The sequence below is a fragment of the Diabrotica virgifera genome, chromosome 5 (assembly GCF_917563875.1).
Source record: "Diabrotica virgifera virgifera chromosome 5, PGI_DIABVI_V3a".
Classification (NCBI taxonomy): Eukaryota; Metazoa; Arthropoda; class Insecta; order Coleoptera; family Chrysomelidae; genus Diabrotica; species Diabrotica virgifera.
Genome location: NC_065447.1, coordinates 204,546,628 through 204,573,332, shown reverse-complemented (window position 1 = coordinate 204,573,332; position 26,705 = coordinate 204,546,628). Strand labels below are relative to the sequence as shown.

Below are 26,705 nucleotides of genomic sequence, written 5' to 3'. Positions count from 1 at the left end.
AACTGCTTTGAAAACTTTCATTTTTGTATTCCGTGATATTTCTTTTCTGCGTATCTATTTTTTGTTCATTGTGTGATACAGTTGTAGCGTTTTCTCTACTCTGCATTGATTTCTGCTTCTAACGATCCTGTTTCCTCTATTATTAATCCTAAGTATGTAAAAGCTTTAACTTGTTCTATTTTTGCTCCATCAATTTCTATATTAAGGTCTTCTCTTGTTTCTCCTATCTGCATAACTTTCATTTCGTTGATATTTATCTTTATTCCTTTTTCATTAAGTACTTCTTTCCTTTTTTTAGTTCCTATGAAATTCTTTTTTATTTTATGCAATTAGCACCAGATCGTCAGTAAATGCTCCTACCGAGATTTCAATTTTTTTTAGATTTCTATACCCTACATTCAGGTTTTTCCTCCTTGTTATATATTTCTTAATAATTTCGTACATATAATATATGGATATATTAGAAAAATAGTATTGGGCTAACTGCTCTTCCCTGTCTGAAACCTCCATTTAAGGTAAATGTATCTGATGTTGAATTATTACTAATTACAGCATTGTTGTTCTCATTATATATTTTTTGTATCATTCTTAGTATCTCGTTGTCCATTCCTTTTTCTCTTAGTATTTTCCACAGTTTCTATATATATATATTTTCTTAAAGGTACCAGAATCGTCTTGACACCAAGTTAGTTTGGAACTGTCTTCAGAATCTTATTCGGGTCGGAAAAAGAAACAAACAAGCAAAGTTTGTAGTGGAATAAATAGTTTTTTTCGTTTGCCCGTTTGGTTTTGAGTTTCTTATTTTAATTCAAGAGCAAATTTAAAAAATATCACAAAAATAGTTTCACAACCAATTATTATATAGACCAGGGCGCATCTGTAAAAATATTAGTACATTTGGACGTTGAGAGGTGACTCAAATTTTTTTACAGAAATTGCTTGAAAATAACTCAAGTAATAATATTTGTTTTATCCTCCCGCTCAAAATGGTCCGGAACATTGTTTAAATAATCAAATTGTCAAAAAATGAAGGAAATTTTCGATTTTTTTCTTCGTTTTTTGATTATAACTTTAAAAGTATTCATTTTCGAGACAAGTTGTGCTGATGTAAAAGTTGCGTAATCAAATTTTCTATAATACAGAATTGGTTAAAAATTTAAAAAATAGTCACTTTTGTTGCAAAATAGCAATAATTGCGAAAAAAAACATACAAAAACAAGTATTCGCATTTTACGTTTTTCAACCATTTGTGCTATACTTAGGACCTTCATATTTTACCCAGAAAAACCTCATGATACAGTAAAACAAAACGGTAAATTTCATTAAGATCAGTTCAATACATTTTGCAAAATAAATTTTGCAATCCAGCTTTCGCAAAAAAAATTCATTTTTTCAAAATGTTGCAGGACTGAAAATAAAGCACATAGCAAGCTGAAATTTTTTTGCATATAGAAATGTACTGTATCTTTTATTTGCAATTTGCAAAATTAAAATCGATTGACTACCACGGCGTCAGGAATTTTTTTAAATAAACATTAATTATTGGTGCTACGCGCAGGACAGCGGATAGTTTGCTGTGAATGGGCATTCCAATGACCTTTGATAATGATTGATACATTTTAATTTGTATTACATTTCGATATAAATAAATTTGTTTATTGCAAAATAAAAACACATATTATTTACTCTATCCTTTGAAATAACACTTTTTTGGCAAAAAGCTTCTTTGTTCATATATTTTAACTTAGAGATAAAAAGTTTATTATTTTTAAACATATGAAATTGTTTAAACAATATTTCACAAACAATAATAAAATTAGTTTGATTTTTGTGGAATTAAAATATTAAAATACAACAAAATATAGAATAAGAAAATAATATATTAGATAAAGATTGAAAGAAATTTTGGTGGAAATCAACTTGTGTGAATCGAACACCGCTGTCCTGCGCGTAGCACCAAAAATTAATGTTTATTTAAAAAATTTCCTGACGCCGTGGTAATTAATTGATTTTAATTTTACAAATTGCAAATGAAAGGTACAGTATATTTCTATAAGCAAAAGAAAATTCAACTTGCTATCTGCTTTATTTTCAGTCCTGAAACATTTTAAAGAAATGAATTTTTTTTGCGAAAGCTGGATTGCAAAATTTATTTTGAATAAAAAAATATGAAAAAAAAAAATTTTAGGAAACGCTTTTCTTTAGTTCCGAGTGACTAAAATTAAAAATATTAAAAAATCAACTAAAAAGCAAAAAATAAAAAAAAATTGAAAAAATCCAACACATTCGTCAAAGAAAAGCGTGGTGCGTCTTCATCGAATAAACGGTTTTCGCCCCACGCTTTTCTTTGACGAATGTGTTGGATTTTTTCAATTTTTTTTTATTTTTTGCTTTTTAGTTGATTTTTTAATATTTTTAATTTTAGTCACTCGGAACTAAAGAAAAGCGATTCCTAAAAATTTTTTTTTCATATTTTTTTATTTTTTACTTTTTAGTCTTACACTTTTCAAACATTAAAATATATCGTCATGTTTATTAAAATATGTATAAAACATATGATGAACAGATATGAAAAGTAGTCGGAATCGGCAAAAAATTTGGAACTCTATTGTTTATTTATGAAACATAACGTAAACAATTAACGTAAAAAGTGAAATTATGTATAGTTCATACAATTAGCTACAATCTGTATTGTTTATTTATGAAACAACGTAAACAATTAAGGTAAAAAGTGAAATTATGTATATTTCATATAATTAGCTACAATCTGTAAAAGTTTCAAGTTCCTTCATTGTAAAAAACAAGAGAATTTAAGCATTCTCTGGTAAAATCGTTTTTATATTTAAACAATTAACAAACATAAAAAAATTATTGAGTATTCGTGTATTGTTCCCGCGAATGCATATGTCTGCAAATTTTTAGTCATTTGCATTGAAGAAAAGGCAGTAAAATTAACGTCCAAAAATTTGACCCAAACGATTGAACTAAAGAAAAGCGTTTAATTAATACGCCAAAACGAATTCTAATGTTAATTGTAGCACAAAACGTCTCCACCAGTGGTTTTTCCAAGACTACGATAAAAACACGAATTTTTTGAATTCGAGTTTTGGGTGAGGTTCTGTTTCGTATTGTTTTGAAATTTGACACGGATAAGTGCCGATTTTTATATAAGTAAACAAATATATTTTCGTTCAATATTTCGTTATAAGCGTTCAAAATTTGAAACTTTATTGTTTATTTATGAAGCACAACGTAAACAATTAACGTAAAAAGTGAAATTATGTATAGTTCATATCATTAGTTACAGTCGTTTATTTCGTTTAAATCGTTTATTTTTATTTAAACAATTAATAAACATAAAAAAAATAATTTTTATTGACTATTCGTGTATTGTTCCCGCGAATGCATATGTCTGCAAATTTTCATTCATTTGCATTGAAGAAAAGGCAGTCAAATTAACGTCTGAAGATTTGACGCAAACTATTGAACTAAAGAAAAGCGTTTAAAAAAAAAAGAATGTGTGTAACTTATTAAATTTAAATTAAAATACATTTTACTGCTGTCAGAAACCAGACAAAAATGTTTATATCACAAATAATAATTGATTTTCGCTTGAATTGAATGTTAAAACTTCCAAGAGGCAGGTTTCTGGCGGGAGCTGGCTTGAATATTTTTTAATTTAATCGAAAAGCAATGTTTATTTCTGAAATACACATTTTTTCTGTTTACGGGCAACTGTAAAATGTATTCTGGGTTAAATAAATTACATACATTCTTCTTTTTTGTCAAATAATTTAATTAAAAAATTATTTTTGGACACCTGTACAAATAATTATATAAATTTTTATATTACTGAATAAAGAATTGAATGACCTTTCAAATGAGCTATCGCATGTCCCCTATTCTCATTTAAAAAAATCATCCATTACGTCATCGCGCCCAGATGGATGACGTCACTAGTATGAAATATATGCCAAAATATCGTAATTTAAAATAAAAATCGACCTCTTTCGGGATTTTTCCTTAAAGTCGCCTTTTTACGAAATAACGAATTTATTCTTTTCATTTGCATCGTACTGTATAAACAAATATATGAGTGTTCAAAATTTCACACTTTATTGTTTATTTATGACGCATAACGTAAACAATTAACGTAAAAAGTGAAATTATGTATAGGTTATATCATTAGCTACCATCCGTAAAAGTTTCAAGTTTCTACATTGTAAAAAACAAGAGAATTTAGGCCTTTTTCCATTAAAATCGTTTTTTTTTTATTTAAACAATTAATAAACATAAACAAAAATTTTTTGTTGTCTATTCGTGTATTGTCACCGCGAATGCATATGTCTGCAAATTTTCATTCATTTGCATGGAAGAAAAGGTAGTCAAATTAACATCCAAAGATTTGACGCAATCTATTGAACTAAATAAAAGCGTTTAAAAATCTTTTAAACCGATCTTAATGAAATTTACAATGTTATTTTACTATATCATAAAGTTTTTCTGGGTAAAATATGAAGGTCCTAAGTGTAGCATAAATGGTTGAAAAACGTAAAATGCGAATACTTGTTTTTGTATGGTTCTTTTCGCAATTATTGCTATTTTGCAACTAGGGTGACTATTTTTAAAATTTTTAACCAATTCTATATTATAGGAAATGTAATTATACAACTTTTATGTCAGTACAACTTTTCTCAGAAATGAATAGTTTTAAAGTTATAATCAAAAAACCAATAAAAAAATCGAATTTTTCCTTCATATTTTGACATTTTGATTATTTAAACAATGTTCTCGACCATTTTGAGCGGGAGGATAAAACAAATATTATTACTTGAGTTATTTTCAAGCAATTTCTGTAAAAAAATTTAAGTCACCTCTGAACGTCCATCTCAAAACAGATGCGCCCTGGACTATTAGAGAAATGTTGATCAAAATATTAAAACTAAGATTGACAAAAAACTGAAATTGTATCTAATATTTCTTGTTCTATCTTTGAAAATGTTATTTAACCCTTGACATATTTTTCTTCCCTGTCTTTATATATTTTACAAAACTATAGTTCCAAACAACTAATTATATTTTTGTATACTCTACCCGTTTCTTAAAGAAAGCGATTTTCGTTATATGAGTAGTCTTTTCTCGACATAAAAATCGACGTAAATGTCGAAGTAAAGAAGCCGATTCTGTGGAAAACATTATAAAGTAACTGCATACTTATTTGGATTTTAAAATAAAAGTAACGATGAGAGAAGTGCTCACAAAACTCCGGAGTCTTATCAAGACTTGAATGTCTTGACTAATCTCGCATTTTATGGTTGTAGGCGAGGTAAAATGAGACTTTTTTTCTTTGCAAACTTTATACAGGAGCAATTTTTTATTTGCTTTTAAAATCAGGAACGGGAAAATACATCAAATTAGGAAATATATCGGCCATTTTATAATGCTATTGAATTTGTAAAAAGGGGAAATATATGGGAATTGAAGAGGAAAAACTTACAATTGGCTTAATAATGTAATATACATAGAAATTCGAATATATTATACAGTGAGCATGTAAGGGTTAAAATAAATTCATTTTTTCATGAGTAAGCGATTTTGGAAATAAATCCTGAGACAGGTTCACAACATTGTGAAGTGCTGTAAGCTGCATTACTTGGGACATATAATGAGAAATCAAGGCAGATACGAGCCACACCAATGCATTTTACAAGGTAAAATTGAAGAAAAAAGGGCCCCAGCATGAAGAAGAATATCCTGGCTTGCTAACCTGAGAGCATGGTATAGAAAGACCTCAACACAACTATTCCGTATAGCAACCAACGAAGTCATCATAGCCAGAATGGTCGCCAACGTTAGGAACGGACAGGCACCCTCAGAAGAAGAACTTTTTTTATTACTTCAACCATGATCAGGTTGAATAATAAAGAACTCAGATAATCCCCCTGTCTTATCCCAGAATCTGTTTAAATGGTAATAGCCGGCGAATTCGTGTTTGGGAAGAGCCAACAAGAGGAGCTGATGGATACACGGATCATTTTCTTGTAAAAACGAAGAGAAGGACAAGAATAGCGTCCCAAAAAACACACAAGAATATACCAACACAGTTATGGAATACCGAAGTTCTACATGATAATGAGACAGAACAGAAATTTCAAAAGGCTATAAAAATAGGTCTAACACAGACAGAGGACTATAACAACATAGACTCAGCTTGGGAAAATATAAAATTAGCTCTGACAAGCGTATCAGATGAAATACTAGGACACAAAAAGAGAACAACAAAAAAATGGTTCGATGATGATTGCCTGAAATCCATAACAGGAAGAAATATGGCTAGAAGGTACATGCTACAAAACCCCTCGCACAACAACAATGAAATGTATAAACAAAGAAGAACAGAGACAAGAAAACTAATGAGAAGGGAGAAGAGGGAGTATCAGGAACAAATAATCAGAGATATAGAAGAAAAAAGAAGGAACAAACAAGCGAGACAGTTCTTCAAAAGAGTTTTAAATATGAAGACCGGGTACCAAGCAAAAACAGGAAACTTCCTTCAAAACGACAGCGGGCAGCTTATCACTGACGACAAGGAAATCCTAAAAACCTGGAAGGAATACTTCTATCAACTATTAACAACCAAGCTAACAGAAATACTTCAAACACAGAAGTACATACAGCTGAAATAGAAGACCAATACCCGGCATACGAATAATTAATACAGGCAATTAAAAAACTTGAAAATAATAAGACACAAGGTACCGACGGTATACCCTCAGAGTGCTTAAAACATGGAGAAGAAGCGTTGGACAGTTCTATATACAAGCTAATTCAAGACATTTGGCGAGAAGAAACGATGCCAGATGAATGGAAAGAAGAAGTTATTGTTCCAATACACAAAAAATGAAACAAAAGCAATGTATTAATTACCGGGGAATAACACTCCTAAGCACTACCTATAAAATCCTTGCAAACATCCTGCTAGAAAGAACCAAAAAATACACAAAAGAAATCGTTGGAGATTATCAATGCGGATTTAGACCGGCCCGCTCTACTATTAACCAGATATTCACAATAAAACAGATAATGGAAAAATGCTGGGAATTTGATCGTGAGCTTCATCAGATGTTCATAGATTTTAAACAAGCATTTGATAGAGTATGCAGGGATAGACTGTGGACAGCGATGCAGGAACTTGGCTTTCCAAAAAAACTAATCAGGTTGATACGGATGTGTATGGAATAGTTACGATGTAAGGTGAGAGGTGGACAACAATACTCGGAGACATTTGAAATAAACAATGGACTAAAACAGGGAGATGCACTTTCACCACAACTCTTCAATTTAGCTATGGAGTACATAATCAAAAGTGCAAGAATATAAAAACCCAATACAGTATTTCATCGAGAAGGACCAAACTTACTACTGGCATTTGCAGACGATATCGATCTAATAGGTAACACACGATTAAGGATGAGATTTTCGTGAGGTTCGAGAAGGAAGCAGAGAAGATGGGGCTCCAAATCAACGAAAACAAGACAAAATATATCTATATGAGCCGCAATAACCACAGCAGAGACAGAATTGGTCAGAACATCACCATCGATGACTTTAACTTTGAGCGCGTTAGATAATTAAAGTATCTTGGAACAACAATAACTGAAGACAATAACGGATCACAAGAAATAAACAACAGTATACAGGCCGACAACAGATGTCCTTTTGCCCTCCAGAACCTTATAAAATCAAAACAGTTGACAAGACGTACGAAGATACAAGTCTATAAAACAATCATACGACCCGTTGTGATGTATGGAAGCGAAACGTGGACGATAACAAAGGCAAACGAAGAGAGACTACTTGTTTGGGAAAGAAGAATCCTAAGGAAGATCTTTGGTCCTGTGCTGGATGAAGCATCAGGACAATATAGGATAAGAACTAACAGAGAGCTCGACGAACTTTCCTAGACGCCAACATCATAAAAGAATAAAATCCAGAAGACTCCAATGGGCGGGACACCTCAGAAGACGTTCTGACCAAAGAACAGTAAGACTGGTCTGGGAGGAAGTCCCAACTGGAAGAAGACCATGCGAGAGCCCTCGACTCCGGTGGCGAGATAATATAGCAGGAGACCTAAGCGCGATGGGCGTGGAGAATTGGATGGAGGTTGCTCAAGACAGAAAACAGTGGAGGCATGTTGTCGAGTCGGCTAAAACCCACGAAGGGTTGAAACGCCACGGAGTAAGTAAGAAAATAAGAGAGCGAACAAAACCTGCACAACGAGCACATGTCCGTCCCATACTTCTTCTTCATTCTTCTTTTCGCTGATGGCAGTATTATGTTTTGGGCAGGTATTATGGCAAATGGACGCACAGAATTGATGATTATTGGCGGGACCCTAACAGGACAAAGGTACATCACACGCAATTTTAGAACCTCATGTGAGATTATGACGAGGAGCTGTGGGTGAAAATATTTATGGATGATAACGTCCGTCCATGTAGGAGTTAAGCGATTAATGACTATCTTGGTAGAGGAGATATCCGCCGTTTGGAACTTGCTATGTCTCCGGGCATGAACCACATTGAACACGAATGGGATGTGCACTGCAGAGTTGTTTATGCCTGACGGAATCGTCTTAAAACTCATCAGGAACTTACAATTATTGCCTTTGTAATTTATGAGAAGAATGGGAACAGAAAATTATTGATCCACTTATTAGCAGTATTAGAACCCCAATCCAGGCTTCTATCTGCCGTTAGTTGAAATACAAGATATCAAAATTGTTTAATTGTAAAATTAATAGTTATTTATGAAACAGTTCGTGAAGTATGCTTTTTGCGAACGCATGCGAGGTTTGCTCGCTCCGCTGTCGCTCGTGCCCTACATCGCAAAAAGTACTTCACGCACAGTTTCATACAATATTGTATCTACGATGAACAAATAAAAAAACTTCAACTCTTCGTCACTGGAATTCATTTCTATTCTACAAATTTTAGAAGTTTAACATTTAAAAATTCTAACTTCTTTCAAACCACAAAACTGTCAAAATTTTGTTGTAATTTATTGCTCACATGTCATCACCATGACATCGCGAAAGTTAAGGATATTTTATTTTATGAAAGTGTGCCAAAAACAGTGCGAAAAAGTAAATCCCATTTAAAATACATTGTTACTTCACGCACACTTTAAATCCTTCACGCACTGCTGTCTATAATGTCACAAACTAAAAACTTATGCATAATATGAGATAAAGTAGATAAAATACTTTTTTTTTACTTACATTATAATCAACCACGCAGGGTTATTAGCGTGTATGGATTGTGTTACAAAATTATAACTTAAAAATAGATTTTAAACATAACAATAAGAAATTATAAAAAGCTCTAAATCTATACAAAGTAAAGTAAAATACTATATTTTTGGTAAGAGGTTGCAGTCTTTGAGGAATGTGAAGATGCTTTTTGTGTCATTGTCTTTTCCGAGTGCACTATTTAATGCTGGTGGTATGTTGCACTTTTTTCGTTGCACTTTATACTTCGGACACTGCAATAAACAATGCTTTATGGTAAGGACACTTCTACACAAATCACACACAGGTTGATCGGCACGTTGGAGTATGTAGTCATGGGTTAATCGAGTATGGCCAATCCGGAGACGAGTGAAGATTACTTGCTCTCTTCTGTTTTTGAATTGTGGAATTTGATTGTGGTTAATGTCAACTTCGTATAGCTTGGTTGATGAGTCCCTCCATGTATCCTGCCATATTTTAAAAGTATTTACTTTGAAATATGCTTTCAGGTCGGTGTGTAGGGTTTTCATGTTCTCTTCTGCGTTTGGGTTAATAGGTGCATTCTTTGCTATTTTGTCCACAACCTCGTTACCTTCGATTCCAGTATGAGATGGTACTCAAATAAAATTACCTTTAATATTCATATTTTCTGCATATTTCAGTTCCTTTTTAATGAAAAGTAGTAATGGATGATCAGAATAGAGTTGTTTTAATGCCAATATTGAGCTGAGAGAGTCTGTGATAATGATGTTTCTCTTATTATTTTTGTTAACTATCAGAGCCAATGCTTTTAGAATAGCAAACAGTTCAGCGGAGAACGTTGTTGTATATGAAGGTAACTTATAAGCTGCTGTGTAATCTGACGAGTAGATTGCTGCGCCAGTTCCGTCTTCGTTTTTGGAGGCATCGGTGTAAACTTTGAAGCAGCTACCATATTTGCTTAATATTTTAAGAAATTCTTGATTGATTTGACTTGCAGGCGTTTCTGATTTGTTTAGTCGCAATAAGCTGGTATCAGTAGAGGGAAGGCGAATTGTCCAAGGAGGAGGGGTTTGGATTGCGGAAATATCGTAGGTGTCTGGAAAATGAATACCTATTTTTGATAAGTAAGTTTGTATGCGGTAATAAAAAGGGTGATCAGTTCTATTTGAATTTTGGAAACAACTTTTAAAGCGGTAAGCAAATACGTTGTGTATAACTGGGTTATCTTGATTAGAGGATACTGCAGCGGCATAAGAAAGACTTAGATATTGTCTTCTAAACGTGAGTGGGATCTCTCCAGTCTCCCAGTATAGAGTTTGTATTTGACTTGTGTGGTGTGCTCCTAAGGAAATTCGAAGACCTGTATTTTGAATCACATCTATTGTTTTTAAGTACGTCTTTTTTGAGGAGTTGTAAACGATTGAGCCGTAGTCAAGTTTGGAACGTACTAGGGCCTTGTAGATATTATGTAGTAATGTAGACGAGTCGGCGCCCCATTTTTTGTTTGCAAGTGATCGTAACAAATTTATTCCAGGCTGACATGTCTTTTTTAAATATTCTAAATGTATTTTCCAAGTTAGTTTTTGATCAAATATCATACCGAGAAATCTAACTTCGTCTACATATTTAACCTGTGCTTCATTTAAGTATAAGTTCTTCAGTTGTATTTGGTGGCTTTTCGTAAAACACACTGCTTTGGTTTTAAAGTTATTAAACTGAAGTCCACTTGTGGATGACCATTCTTCAATATGATTTATGGCTTTTTGGACATGGTTATGGATGGTTGTTGGGTTCTTTCCTCTACAAAGTATAACCAAATCATCTGCATATAGCCTAGCTTTTACAGGATGTTTAATTTTTGCTGTTCATAGCTATAAGAAACAAAGTGGTGCTAAGGTTCGAGCCCTGTGGTATACCATTTTCTTGATTTTTTGTTGAGGAATATACGCCATCTACTCTGACTTGAAACTGTCAATTTTCTAATAAGTTTGATATATATTTGAGTATATTACCTCTAATTTTCCATTCGCTAAGAGTTTTTAATATTGATAATTTCCACACTATATCGTAGGCTTTACGAATGTCGAAAAATATTCCGATACAATGTTGTTTAATTGCAAAAGCCTCATGTATTTCCGATTCTACGTCAATAAGATTGTCTACAGTAGAACGATGTTTTCTGAAGCCACTCTGTTCTGGTATAATTAATTTTTTTGATTCCAGATACCACATTAGTCTGTTATTTATTATTTTCTCTAGCATTTTGTCCATACTACAAGTAAGAGATATTGGCATATTTGTTTCGGGATCTGATTTTGATTTACTTTGCTTAGGAATAGGAATTATTATTGATAAAAATAGTTGAAAGACTGATAAGTTTGTACACACTTGAATGAATAAGGGAAAATGAAAATGTAGTATGTCAAAGTGTGTAAATAATTTTATTTCCTTAGCTGAGCGCTTTCGACATAAACGTCATCATCGGAGCTAATGCTAAAATAAAAAAAGAGATCTTGTAAGAACAAGAAGTACAAAACTCTTTTTTTACTTACGTCAAATACTAAAAAAGTACCGCTACATAGAGGTGTAAAAAAGTGCATCTTAGGAATGTACATTTGATTTTTAAATTTTGAATGCTAGCTTAGTCCTCCGTACAACAGCAAACAGCAAAAAAAAAACAGAAAGAAACGGCCACATACACGTTGCACAAAAAAACATATAAACTTTTTTCATGGTCCGGGTGTCGATATCACCCGTCCATCCTTGGCCTAGTAACAACAGCTGACTGACAAGGTCGGATATTCAAATCTGCTTTTATCTGTTCTGCGTTGACGTTGACAGCTGACGTTGAAACATGAATATTTTAAACATATTGAAAGAAAAATTGAAAATTTTTACAATGAAATTGATAAGGAAATGTACCTTAGATGTTTGTACTAATCAACTATTAAATTAATTGATGACATGCTTGATTTTGAGACTAATTGGCCCAACTTACATACACTGTGTTAAGTTCAAAAATTAAATTAAAAACAAAAAAAAAAAAAATTATTAAACAGAAAGTAATGAGAAAGATCAATTTTGATTGTGAATTCTCAAATTCAATATTCAGAAGATGTTAGCTTGTTGAAGTTAAAGATTGAGATAATATTAAATTGTTGTTATTTATCATCTTTTTGTCATTTATGTAAGTCATTGCAATGACCTTGACTTGGTGTATGGATATTTTATTAAGTTGAAAACCTAATGTTTATGTAGAAATATTAAATGATTTTATTAAATGCTATGATGTTAAAATGGGTATATTCAGTGTCTATTGTTGTAAGAGGTTGATGACAAAATAGAAGGATATAGTGTTCGGTGGAATTCAATTTTTAACAAAATAGTTTCGAACACTTTTGTTGTTAGGTGTTTTATTTCTAAGGCTCTCATTACTTGTTGGTAGAATCTGTATTAATAATGTATATATAAATCTGACCAATAGTCAAATGTTTTCCTTTTTTTATATAAAGTTATAAAATTAAATTTTGAATAAAAATACAATAGTTTTTATATACATAAAAGATTGCAAGAGGTCACTACTCAACTGTCTCCCACAGATACTTGAAGAGAGGTTTATAATTACAATTTAAATTGATCTGAGTATTAACACAAAAATCAGGATTAGACTTCATCTCTCCTGGAATCCAGGAGGACCTGGAGATTTCTAGAGAGATGAAGTCTAATCCTGATTTTTGTGTTAATACTCAGATCAATTTAAATTGTAATTATAAACCTCTCTTCAAGTATCTGTGGGAGACAGTTGAGTAGTGACCTCTTGCAATCTTTTATGTATATAAAAACTATTGTATTTTTATTCAAAATTTAATTTTATAACTTTATATAAAAAAAGGAAAACATTTGACTATTGGTCAGATTTATATATACATTATTAATACAGATTCTACCAACAAGTAATGAGAGCCTTAGAAATAAAACACCTAACAACAAAAGTGTTCGAAACTATTTTGTTAAAAATTGAATTCCACCGAACACTATATCCTTCTATTTTGTCATCAACCTCTTACAACAATAGACACTGAATATACCCATTTTAACATCATAGCATTTAATAAAATCATTTAATATTTCTACATAAACATTAGGTTTTCAACTTAATAAAATATCCATACACCAAGTCAAGGTGATTGCAATGACTTACATAAATGACAAAAAGATGATAAATAACAACAATTTAATATTATCTCAATCTTTAACTTCAACAAGCTAACATCTTCTGAATATTGAATTTGAGAATTCACAATCAAAATTGATCTTTCTCATTACTTTCTGTTTAATAAATTTTTTTTTTTTTTTTGTTTTTAATTTAATTTTTGAACTTAACACAGTGTATGTAAGTTGGGCCAATTAGTCTCAAAATCAAGCATGTCATCAATTAATTTAATAGTTGATTAGTACAAACATCTAAGGTACATTTCCTTATCAATTTCATTGTAAAAATTTTCAATTTTTCTTTCAATATGTTTAAAATATTCATGTTTCAACGTCAGCTGTCAACGTCAACGCAGAACAGATAAAAGCAGATTTGAATATCCGACCTTGTCAGTCAGCTGTTGTTACTAGGCCAAGGATGGACGGGTGATATCGACACCCGGACCATGAAAAAAGTTTATATGTTTTTTTGTGCAACGTGTATGTGGCCGTTTCTTTCTGTTTTTTTTTTTTTGCTGTTTGCTGTTGTACGGAGGACTAAGCTAGCATTCAAAATTTAAAAATCAAATGTACATTCCTAAGATGCACTTTTTTACACCTCTATGTAGCGGTACTTTTTTAGTATTTGACGTAAGTAAAAAAAGAGTTTTGTACTTCTTGTTCTTACAAGATCTCTTTTTTTATTTTAGCATTAGCTCCGATGATGACGTTTATGTCGAAAGCGCTCAGCTAAGGAAATAAAATTATTTACACACTTTGACATACTACATTTTCATTTTCCCTTAATTATTATTGAATTTCTCCACGATTTTGGAAATAAACTTTTCGAGAAGATTAAGTTGAAAATGCTGAGTAAGTGTTCTTTAGATGGGTAAGTGAGGTTTTTTAGAAAAATAGTGGGTATATTATCTGGTCCAGGGCACGAGTTCTTACAGTTTTTTATTACCGCTTCTAATTCATCCATCGATAGTGGAAAGTTTATTTCACTATTATTTTGATCTTCATAATCTATGGTATATCTTTCTTCATATCTTTTGTTCCTTAAGAAATTTGGTGAATAGTTTGCGTCGCTTGAATTTTTTTCATAAACTAATGCCAGTATATTTGATATTTCCTTTTGGGATTTATATATTATATTATTTTGCTCTACCAGATTTATTGACTTGTGTGATTTTGCACCAGATATTCTTTTTACTTTTTTCCATACAGTTGTATTTCCATACAGTTGTCATTCTAAAGAGTTTTGTTCATTTTTCTGTCGTTTGAATTTATTAAACGCTTTTTTGGATTGTTGTATTACTTGTCGACATTCATGATTCCACCAAGGAACTGGATGGAATTTACTATTGAAGTTAATTTTTACAATATTTTTCTATTATTAGTTTTTTCTATTATTCTATTATTAGTTTTGTAATGAAATCTACCTCTTCGTTCACAATACTATTTTCATTTATGGCATGCACGTTGCGTTCGATATGATTTTGAAATTTCGTCCAATCCGCATTTTTTAAGTTCCATTTTGCTTCTGGTATAGCTGTAGATGCATCTTCGTTATGGATTAAAATAGGATAATGGTCGCTGTCGTATGGCTCTGGTAATACATCCCATGAAAGTGTATGCGTTATTGATGGTTCACATATAGATAGGTCGATAGCAGAACCCTCGCCCGTTCTTATGTCGAAACGGGTATCTTGTCCATCATTAAGTAAATTTAGGTTGAGTTTTTCCAGAAGTACTTCTATTTTTCTACCAAGATGTGTTAATTTTTTTGAACCCCATAAAGGATTATGTGCGTTGAAGTCCCCGACAATTAATCGTGGAGTAGGTATTTGTTCTAAAAAATCCGATATTTCGTTATGGATAAGTTCTTGATTGGGGGGATGTATATGTTACATAGGGAAAAACTAGTTACGTCTTTGATTCTGACTGCAATTGCCTCAATGTTTGTTTCTAGTGGTATTGCTGTGCTATTAATATCGTCCTTTATGTATATGGCTACTCCTCCACTGGCGATTTTAGCATGTTGTCGATTTTTAAAGAAACAATTAAAGTTTTTTAAAAATGAATAACCATTTTCAAAAATGAATAACCATTTTCAATTTCGTTGCAAAACGAAAATACAGCCGAACCATATTCCAGTCCAATCAGAGAGTGCTGCAAGCACCTCTACCGGTTTCGAAACTTATTAGTCTCTCATCAGGAGGCACATAACTGGAACTTAGTCTTTTAAAGTTTTTTAGTTTATGTGCAGTGTTGTTTTTAAAATTAGTTTCTTGTAAACATAGAATCATTGGTCTGTATTTTGAGATTAGTATTTGCAACATTTCTAAATGGGTGTAATACCCATTCAGATTCCATTGAATTAAACTAGTGAATGATATTGATATTTTAATACGTTTCCGTAGAGGTGTCGCTTTCTGGTTCGGCATGGAAGTCCGGATCAATCTGTCGTAAAATTTTATTTCTTATTCGGGTGCATGTACTTTTAATTTTTCGGTCAATTAGTTTAGGATAAATTTTTGTCAGTAGGTCTGTAACTTCAGAAATTTCATTGGTATACATTTTTGTAATGCTTATTGGGTCGGAAGAGCCTGTACAATTTTCGAAGAAATCTATTAGTTGATCATAGTTTAAGGGATAACTGGAATTTTGGTCTCTAAATAATTCTTCTGTAGGTTTGAGCATTTCCTCTAACGTCTTTTTTGGTTTATTGCCTTGGTTTAATTTAGTCTTTTTCTCTTTGTTTTTTGGTACTTCAAAAGCGTGTTGTGATTAAGGAGTTGGAGAACGCTCAGAAACTGTGCGTTTTTGTGATATTGGATCTGTTTCTATTTGGTTAGTTTGGAGTTCTGTGCTTAGTGTTTCATTTTGTACAAGTTGATCGTTAAGTTCGGTTTTATTTTGTGGGATGCCACTCCTTAGTTCTTTAGTCGCCTGATTGAAATTATTTTCAATAGAGTTCTCACCTGATTCTGTGTTTTGAGGAATTAAAGTGGTGTCACCTGATACAGATGCCTTTGTTGGACAGTCTTTTGCTGAATGCTTGGTGTTTTTGCATATATGACAAGTCTGGTTGTCTAAAGATATCCATATTCTATATGATGTCTCCTCGTGGGTTATAATAAAAGAATCGGGTAAGGTATGGTTGGTTAAAGGGGATATATAGGTTTGTCGCCTAAAGCTTAATATATGCTGGAACTCAGGACTGGAAGTCCCTATACGGAGAAATGATAAGGGTGACAAAAGGTTGACACCAAGTGCTTGCAATTCGGATTCTAAGATTGAGTGTGGAATAGATGGACATACGCCTGAGAGTACTAGTCGTTGGCTGGGTGTGATTAGTCGTCGTGCTTGTAAGAGTTGTTGATTAACTTTTATTTTTCTGTGGTTGGTAATAAAGTCGTCCACTAATTTTTCATTTGCTAAGTAAATGCACTTTCTGTTGTTGGATAGCTTTGAACAGAAAATAATATTTATTGGTCGAATAATTTGGCTTAAACTGTGGAGGTAATCTTCAATTTTGGTGTTGTCAATTGCGTCGAACACAATTGCTTGGTTTCTTGATGGAAAAACATTAGTGGTTGGTTGTCTGGTTACGGAAGAGTAGCTTTTAGGTTCTAGAGATTGTTGGTCTGGTGTAGAAGTAGGTTTAGTTAACGTAGATGAGGATGCCATGATGTAGAAATTGATATTTTGTATGCCAAAATATCAATTATTTGGGGCCAGTAAATACTGGCCTATTTTTGAAGTGGTCTATAATATGTATTTAAATAAAGTCACCTTACCAATGTTTATCGTTAAAATAACACATTCACAAAACGCGTTTTTAACTTTTGCAAAAACTGTAAGCTAATATTAATTAGAATTTAACGTCTTTACTCGTCGGCTGGTATGATAAGACTCCCCTAAAATACTTTTTAATTAGAAATAAATTTTTAGTTCTTATTTTTTTTAATCAGAACAATCTTAATTTTTTAATAAAAAACAGTACCTATCTCTTTTAAAACAAAAAATATCTGTCAACGTTATGATATTTTTTATAAATGATCTATAATAGTAGTTTCTGAAAATAGTAAAAATAGCAAATATTTTGGGTGATGCATAACTGTTAAAGTTAAGTGTACAATGGAGACTATTCAGGGGCGTGCAGTCCATGGAAGCAAGGGAAGCATTGCTTCCCTTGGTTTCCGTAGTAATGCCGTACCAACTGAGTAACTGAGATAATTAAAAAAAAAATTAACAAACACATAATAAGCATGATTTTAAGTTGCATACGAGAATATTTAATTATGTAGTACAAGCAGCAAGTACCTACCTAATAAGAAAAGACAAACGTATTTTACTCTATTTTTGTCATAGAGTAAATAACAAAGCAATGAAATAGGTACTCATATTCTCATACTCCTATAAGCAGCGCTGCATGCTGCATCCTTCCGTACTTGGACCATGATCGTATTTCTACGGTGGTATTCGGAGTTATATCGGCATAATAATCTGATTTTCAAGTTGCTTCTCTCCAGCGACTCCAGCCTATGTAAAAATCATCGGGGTTACACGGTGAGCTGTGAGTTCAAATTTCGGGCATATCTTTAGCTTATAAGCAGTTTTGTCAATTGCATACGAAGATGTTTTTCGTGAATTTAAATGGGATTTACCAGCGTTTGACGATGACGGGCTTCGTTGACTGATTTTTTGAAAGTATGAAGATGCATTTTATTGAATTATTTATATAAATAAATACATAGAATTATTTATATTATAAATACTAAATATTATTTATATAAATATATTATAAAATAAAATATGTATTAGTGTTTTGGAAAATGGTGAAAATGTGAAAAGTGGGATACAGAAACCATAAATAGCTCGAGAGGATTTTTGGATAGTTTAAAAGATTATTTGATTTTACTTTTTAACTTAGCTTTTTTCAGAAATATTTCTATTCTCAGATAATTTATTTAATGTATTGCAATGCAAGATAAACTAGATTGGTTTCTGTGTAAAAAAATTAGCGTATTTAAAGATATTTTTAACAAAGAGAGAGATGACTTTGAAAAATGCTCGAATAATATGATGGCAAGAAGTTTTGAGCCCAAAAGGAAACGAATAGATACGCACTGATAATGTTGGAGATGTCGAATCGTGCTACCGCTGACTATACTATTTACCAGATTTTAGATCAAATATGCCAACGAATGGAAAATAGGTTTTAAGAATTTTGATAACCAAGACTTTCTTTAGCTGTGCAATTTTAATACATTAAAAAAAACACATTTTCCTGACAAACAAACAAAATCTTTGATGCGTCTTTATGGACAATATTTTGACTTGATTTCATTACGTTCAGAACTAACAGCTTTATATGAGACTGAGGATATTGAGTATTGACACAAAAAATATTACCAGTGAGTTACTAATATTTTTTTCCACCTACCTCTACCGAAAGTATACATTTCCTGACCTGATTGTAGGGAGGAAAGTCGTACCTACTTTTCGTTCCTAGGGTTGCAAAGTACTTTTACTACCTAGGGAGTATACCTAGTAGTATGTATACCTTTTATAAAGGATTTTACTTGTTTTATTTTTCAATTAAATATAATCTGATTAAAGAAATGTCACAATATCCACGTTTGTACAAGGAAGTTATAGGCAAGTTTTCGAAAAATTGTAGAAGAATTGAATTACATTATAAATAGGTGTTTTTACAATTTTTTTATAAATTGCTTCCCCTGTTTCAAATTTCACCGCACGCCCCTGAGACTATTGTATATTTTATTACATAAATTTTCCATGTTTACGTCTTTTCGTATATTATATTAATCATCTAAAAATCGAAATTAATAAAGATCATCATTCTTCACTTCATATGCACTACATACACTATTATCCGAAAATAATATTTACAGATTTTTCAACGTACAACCGAGATCAGAGATTGTCTGTTTCCTTTCATCTAGCGCATGACGTCATTCGCCTTTATGATTTATATGAGACTATCCAAAAGCTATTTGGTGTTTTGTAACTCATAAACAGGACGAAAATAGATGATTGGGAGGCTTGAACAAATATTCACGTACCTGCACTTTACTCGGGTTAAGAAGTTCAAAGCTGAGTTTTTGTGATATTGGGATTCACTTCAAAATAGGAATCACTATGTAGATACTTTAACACAAAGTGAGACTTACGATTTGAAATATTTTTAAATAGGATTTGTAATGAATTTAAAATACTATAAAGAAGACTAGTTTCGTAGAGAATAGGAAGACATCATTGGCGTAACCAGGGGGTTTTGGGAGCACCATTATGAGTATTCAAAGGTGTTGCTGACAAATCAACATGTAACCCCCCTCTTACAATCATCCTCGTTACGTCGTTGGAAGACTTTAAAGACTATCAAAAGAAATGTAACCAATAAGTTAAACTTTATATATGTATTCATCACCAAGGCCTTTCATTCCTGATTGAGTGTTTGCCACTCTTACTCAAGCTCTATGATTCGTTTATTGCGGATTTTTACTATGTAGTTGGAACATATAACTTAACCAGTGTTTAGCATTGTGGCTATTTAGCAAGGACAGAGAGTTCACTGATGATGGACTGGTAAGTCCGAAAACGTTTTGAATGTCATCCTTTTGGATTTTAAATTTTTTTAAATGTTTAATAAAATATACCAACTACACCAGGGAGTGTTTTACTTCACGTTAAATTTTATTTAACTAGATGGTATACAGCCAACCTTCGGGTATTATCCCGTTTTATTCTTTTATGTATGATTTTTTTTATCACTGTTAATAATAATATATTCTATGATTATTTCTGTTACATTTTCTGATTGAAAAATGTGTATTTTTTGTACAATATTTGCAAATCTTCTGTTTAAGTCTTCTGTGAATATTACGGCATCGTGTTTTAGTTTTCTACATAATAGAAACCACTCGCTACTACTAAGTAAACAGATCGATTCTTATTTTTTTAAGAGATTGAACCGTACTTGATGGTAAAAAAAATATTTACGAAACTGGCTAAGAAACATGGGATCATATCCTACCGTTCAGCCATTTACTCCCTGTGCAGCTAAAATATTTACGTAATCGGAAGGTTAACCTAAGAAACGATGTTTGCAAAGGGATCAGGACATTTCCGCCGGCCTACTCTTAGCCGCACAAACATGTTATATAATATAAAGAGATGTTCAGATTTTCAGAGTGTAGCAGGATTTTTTTAAGATTAATCCTTGCAGCGAGTGTATTAAAAGTTTATTGAAGATTTTAATAAAAAAGAATAGAGTTATAATAAAATCCAAGTTGTATGCCATGAGTGTCTAAGTATATTGTGTATTTTTGTAAGATGTTTGTCTGAAATGTGTGGAATATGTGTATAAGGTAATTAGTTAAAAGCTTCAATAAAAAGCGAAATCAGACAATATGTATACCTCGTTTTACTGTATTCTGAATATTTTTCTTTTTATTGTTAATATAAATATTTGTATACTAAACAAGTAAATTCAATTGATTAAAGTAAATAAACAGTTCAATGGATATGAAGCACTTCCAAATAGCAACATCAAGTAAATCATGATAAAGTCATACAAGTCCTGGTATTTAAAGAGGTCGGGGCAATAAGAGACCTAAGCCTTATTTGAAAAGTTTTGAGTAAATCACGTTTAAAGTTTTTGACAAAATCCTGAAATCATATTTTTTTTATTTTATAATGTTTACCTTAATTCCTTACATGCATAATAAATTATTAAATATATTTTTTCAAGAAAAGGTACGAAATGAAACTGCAGTTTTAAGAAAAAAATTATTAAACAAATACATGTGGCTTATGACCCTCTTGAAAATAACAAAATGAATGTTATTTCTAAAATCAAAAATATGCCTACAATATAATTTTTTATTAATAAAAATCGGTTTCATCATCCCTGTCTACTTCCTCTCCTTCATCAACTTGGTTATAGTCTTGTTCAATGTTACTTGTACTGTTTCCAATAATCATGAGATAAAAGCTGGTTTATGGGAGGAATATATTGTAAAAGTTTCTTTATATCCTGAATTTTTTTGATGTTGGTTCTACTATTGGTTCTCCATATATTTTTTTTAATTTTCTGTTGTTAATATGTTGTCACCAAACTAATTTTACACCCCTCTCACCAACATTTACTTCATCTAATGCTCCATTTAGGGTTAGGGTGTGTTTAATAAATATGAAATTTTGGTGTTTGCTATCGAACCAAGAAGGGACCAAGCCACCTACTAAATAAAATACTTTTTTGGTCTTTGGTCTTTGGTCTAAGCGAATTTAAATAGAATATATGTGTTAATAGATCTTTATCAATAAAACAATTAAAAACAGTTTATTTATGACTACGTTTTACTAAAAAAGTGAATTTAATGTTATTATAACTTATTAAGACACAAGCCACATCCTACAGCAAGAAGGTCTCAAGCCACTAAAACGTTTATCGGAGAATATTAATCACTTTCACTTAACTGGAACTCGTGTGCGGAGAATATTCTCGATTCTTTACAGAATCGTCAGAGTCAAAATTCGAACCTGAACAACTACTGTCTTTCTCCTTATAAAATAATTGTTTTTCTTTTAACACTCTTCGATCACGTGTCGCCATGTTGATTTTACTGTGGCTTATGACTTTCTTGCTTCAAAATTTTCCATGATTTTGCAAGTCGGCAACAAGGTCGTTATAGCTTGGTGGCCACATCTATTGCCCAATAGCCGTAAAACTTCGCTGGTGGCTTGAGACTATTGTTACAGAGCCCGTTTTACTGAAATCTTCAAATTTCAAAAAATGTGGCTTAGGTCCCTTATTGCCCCGAGCTCTTCATTTTATTTACAATATTATGTGTGCGTGTACGTACCCGAGAATTTGCTGTTTTCTCCCAATTAGTTTTTCTTAGCTCTTCCCCACAAACTCATCACCCGGAATCTTATTGTTTTCCTCTTATGAAAAGGAGTTTTGGAGTTTCCGTCAAGGTCTACGTCTTTGGTAAATCGTCCAAAATAAAATCTTCTTCTTTATCATCCCGCTGCTGTCAGAAAGTTCCTGCTCGTTATCATCGTAGTCTGCTTTTTCTCCACCAAAGTCGGCGAAAATTGTTTTCCATCATTTTCTTTTTCGTAAGACATTCTAAAGAATAAATGTTGATAATCCTGTTTCTATAGACAACTAAAATTCTACAAGAACTAATGATTCAGAGGATAAGTTTAGCAGATGAACAACAGGGTTTCGTACTGGAAGATCGTGCACATATGCAATATTCGTCATAAAGCAAATTACTGAGAAATCACTAGAGTATAACAGACTATCATTTACATGTCTGACTGACTTGAAGAAAGCAAATGACAGAGTAAGACGCAAAGATGTAATCCATCTTCTGCATTATAGAGAAGTCCCCGTAAATATCATAAAAATCATTGAAAACACCTACCAAAACAACAAAATGGAAGTCAGAATAGATGGACAACTTATAGAACCTATAAACATAGGCAGCGGAATAAGACAGGGATACTCATTGAGGACTATGCTCTTCAATTTAACCATGGATGAAATAATCAAAAGCGTCAACGCAAAAAGCGGATGCAGAATGGGAAACAAGGAAGTAAAAATACTCTGTTAGGCAGACGACGCAATATTGATAGTCCAAGATGAAGATGGTCTGCAAAAAATAGTCCACAGATTTCACATAAAGTCAAAATCCACAAGGAAAAAGTTTTCCTGTAGTTGGCTGTATACCATGTGATACAAAAAACAATAAATCTTGTATAAAAGGTTTATTTAAAAAACCCTCAAAAGGGCCACGTCAAATTCACATAACTAGTTTTCGACTAGTTCACCAGTTATCATCAGTGCTTACCTAAAATGAATATAAGCTGATAAAAAAGGCAAATATGTTGAAATTTTGACTAGGGCTAAAAAATATTAGGTTATACTTACGTGCAATGTACATGTTAGCCACCAAGATGGTATTATACAAAAATATGTGGGTCAAAGCCCAGTGAAAGTAGTCCGTCAAGGAAACATAGGTATAAAATGCTACCTTAAGCCTGGATGTTTAGAATATTATCTAATTTGCCCTAGGTAACATCTGAGATCTGGATATGACTTGTTCACATGTTGGAAGTGAGACGGCAAGTGAAAATGAAATGGTTGGGAACCTCGGAACGATGACAAGACAAACGACAGTTCCACAGGTAGTTTAACATAACCTGTCATATTTAAGAGTAAGGTATACATATTGTTGAAATTAGAAATGATGTAACAACACACCCAATGTGAAAATTATCATTTAAAATTCATTAAACTAGTTGTTGTAGTAAAAAGGATTCTCGTATACTGTAAGTGGAACTAGTTAGGCAAACCACTTTACACAGGAGTCTAGTGCTCGACAACAAATACCGTAATAAAATCTTATTATCAAGAGATCTAAGATTTAAAAAAGCAATTTTGTGGTGATTTAGAGTTATCGAATTTATTTAACTTATTAGTAGCTGTTGGAATTTGTGTAAGTGTGTAAAAAATCACAATGGGGGTGTCTGAGGTGTGAAAATGTCTTAAATAATCTAGGAGATGTATCATTATGAAAGCACAAACTCAGACTGAGACGACTATTTCCTAAAGGCAGTGCAGGCTGCCCGGATCTCTAAGGGTCCAAAAACCAAAACCGTAATATGATGATGATAGTAGGGACTGGGAGGCAGGCGCGGATTCAAGGGGGGTCAATGGAGTCAATTGCCCCCTCCTTGAGACCTCGCCTGGTGTCTACTGACACTGTTTTTAAGAAAGAGATTACGATTGAACATAAATAGTGAATTTTGTGTCCTGTTGATAACTGAATAACTGAAACATTAATCGAAAATTATTAAAAGTCTTTGGAACACAATAAATGAAAAAGTCCCACAATAATCTATTTATTGCTATCTATTCAATTCAATGCCAGAGACCAGATAAAAATAGTAATTGCTGGTGCTATGTTATGGTAATTTGATTATTTAATAAAACCCCCGAATAAGAGCCGCTTTTAGAAGGGTGTCCAAAGTATTATGTAACAGACACCTAAAATTGGCTTTAAGGATCCGACTACTTCGCTGCTACGTGTTCTGGGTCTTACTGTATGGTGTGAAGTCTCAGACTGTGAATAAAATCGATCTAAATGGTCTTGAGGCTTTCGAAATGTGGTGCAATAGAAGAATTTTAAGAGTTTTTTGGATCGAGAAGATTCGAAACTCCACAATACTAGAATGTCTCAGCAAGACTACTGCGATTATAAAAAGCATCAAGAAGAGATAGCTGGATTATTTCTGACGTTTAATGAGAGGTCCCAAATATAGGTTGCTACAAAATATTTTTCAAATGAAAATAGCAGGCAAACGCAGTCCAGGACGAAGAAGAACTTCATGGTTGATTTAGGGTGGCAATAAATAAAATTAAGATATCTATGATGGTAACCAACGTTCTGAAATGGCATGGCACATGAAGATTAATAAAATAACAGCTCATCCCGAAAAAGAATCCTGCGTACCCTAGTTACGAGAAAATTTGTATTTCATTGCCCCCACCTTGCAAGCTTGCTAGATCCGCCGTTGCTGGGTGGAAGGGTGGTTATGAGATGCCTGTGAGGGAATTAGTGAAAGGAACAAGAACGAGACCTAGGGCAAATTAGATAATATTTTACACATCCAGGCTTAAGGTAGCATTGTATACCTATGTTTCCTTGACGGACTACTTTCACTGGGCTTTGACCCACATATTTTTGTATAATACCATCTTGGTGGCTAACATGTACATTGCACGTGAGTATAACCTAATATTTTTTAACCCTAGTCAAAATTTCAACATCTTTGCCTTTTTTATCAGGTTATATTTATTTTAGGTAAGCACTGATGATGACTGGTAAACCAGTCGAAAACTAGTTATGTGAATTTGATGTGGCCCTTTTGAGGGTTTTTTAAATATACCTTTTATACAGGATTTATTGTTTTTTTTTAAGTCAAAATATTTCATTATGACAATTTCATCTCAGAAAACTTAGACAATAATAATTAGTAAAGTACCAATCACATGTAAAATAGAAAATGATGGTATCAGTATTGAACAAGCAACGGAAATAAAATACCGTGGAATTACATTGTGAAGCGACGGAGACTTGGACAGTCCGAAATAAACTACAAAAAGCAAATAGACTGGCAGGATGTCTTAATAACTATATGGCGAAACCGACATGCTAACACTGAGATGAAGTCAAGAATTTATAAAGCCAGTGGACGACCAATAATGACATATGCATCTGAAACACGACCCAATACAGCCATAATACAAAGACTACTAGAAACAGCAGAATATGAGAGTACTGAGAATAATTACAGGAAATACGCTAGGAGATCAAAAGAGGAGTTAAGATATTAGAAGGCAATGTAACGTACAGTGTATAAATGAATGGAAAATAAATAAAAAAAGAATGCAATAACCACATAAGCCGAATGGGAGAGACACGTGTGGTCAAAATAGCAAGAGATAAATCACCAATCGGTAGAAGAATTATTGGCCGACCGCACAAAAGATGGAGTAACAACCTTCCGTAGAGGTATTAATCCGCCAATGAATAAGCAGAATTGCTTAAAAAGAGCAAGAAGAAGAAGAAGAAGTAGGAGAAGACCTGTGTATAGGTACATTAAGAGTAATATCTATAACATAGGCAAATTATAGAGTATAATAAGCAGTAATAGAGTATAATGGCAAAATAAATTGTACATAGATTTATTTTAGCGAGAAAAAGGACGTCATATGATAAATCGCGAAATGCAGAAAATAGTGTTCACATGGTCGTAACTCTTTCACCTTTATTGAATAAAGAAGCAGTAACTGGACTTATTCCGATAAATATTAGCAGTTGTTGGAGATATAAGTTTGAGATTAGTCGTATAAACTTACCATCGAGTCCTGATGTCTTTAGAATATCGATTAGTTCTCCATGTGGTATATTGTGCAATGCCTTTTCGAAATCGATGAAACATGCATACACATCGCAATTGACATCCCTGATTCTCTGTATTATAAATTGGAAACTGATAAGTGCTTCTCTTGTTTCGAGTTCTGCTCTGAATTGATCGCTGGTGTATATACGCGAGTAAGTGATAATAAGTTAGGGATGGGAAAAACCTACCGTTTTTAACCTAAAACCGGTTTTTTTACTTCGCAATAACC

At 32.5% G+C, this 26,705-nt stretch overlaps 1 protein-coding gene and 2 long non-coding RNA genes across 3 annotated transcripts in view; 2 read left to right on the top strand and 1 right to left on the bottom strand.

Moving 5' to 3' along the window:
* Positions 1-26,705, top strand: part of LOC126885265 (GTP-binding protein REM 1) — a 779,234-nt gene that overhangs the window by 131,925 nt on the left and 620,604 nt on the right. The window lies entirely within an intron of this gene.
* On the bottom strand, positions 11,694-12,067 carry LOC126885271 (uncharacterized). The gene is made up of 2 exons (XR_007698364.1): positions 11,824-12,067; positions 11,694-11,764 (listed from the first exon to the last, which is right to left on the bottom strand). It is a non-coding gene; the product is annotated as an uncharacterized LOC126885271 (long non-coding RNA).
* LOC126885270 (uncharacterized) lies at positions 13,867-14,243 on the top strand. The gene is made up of 2 exons (XR_007698363.1): positions 13,867-14,113; positions 14,173-14,243. It is a non-coding gene; the product is annotated as an uncharacterized LOC126885270 (long non-coding RNA).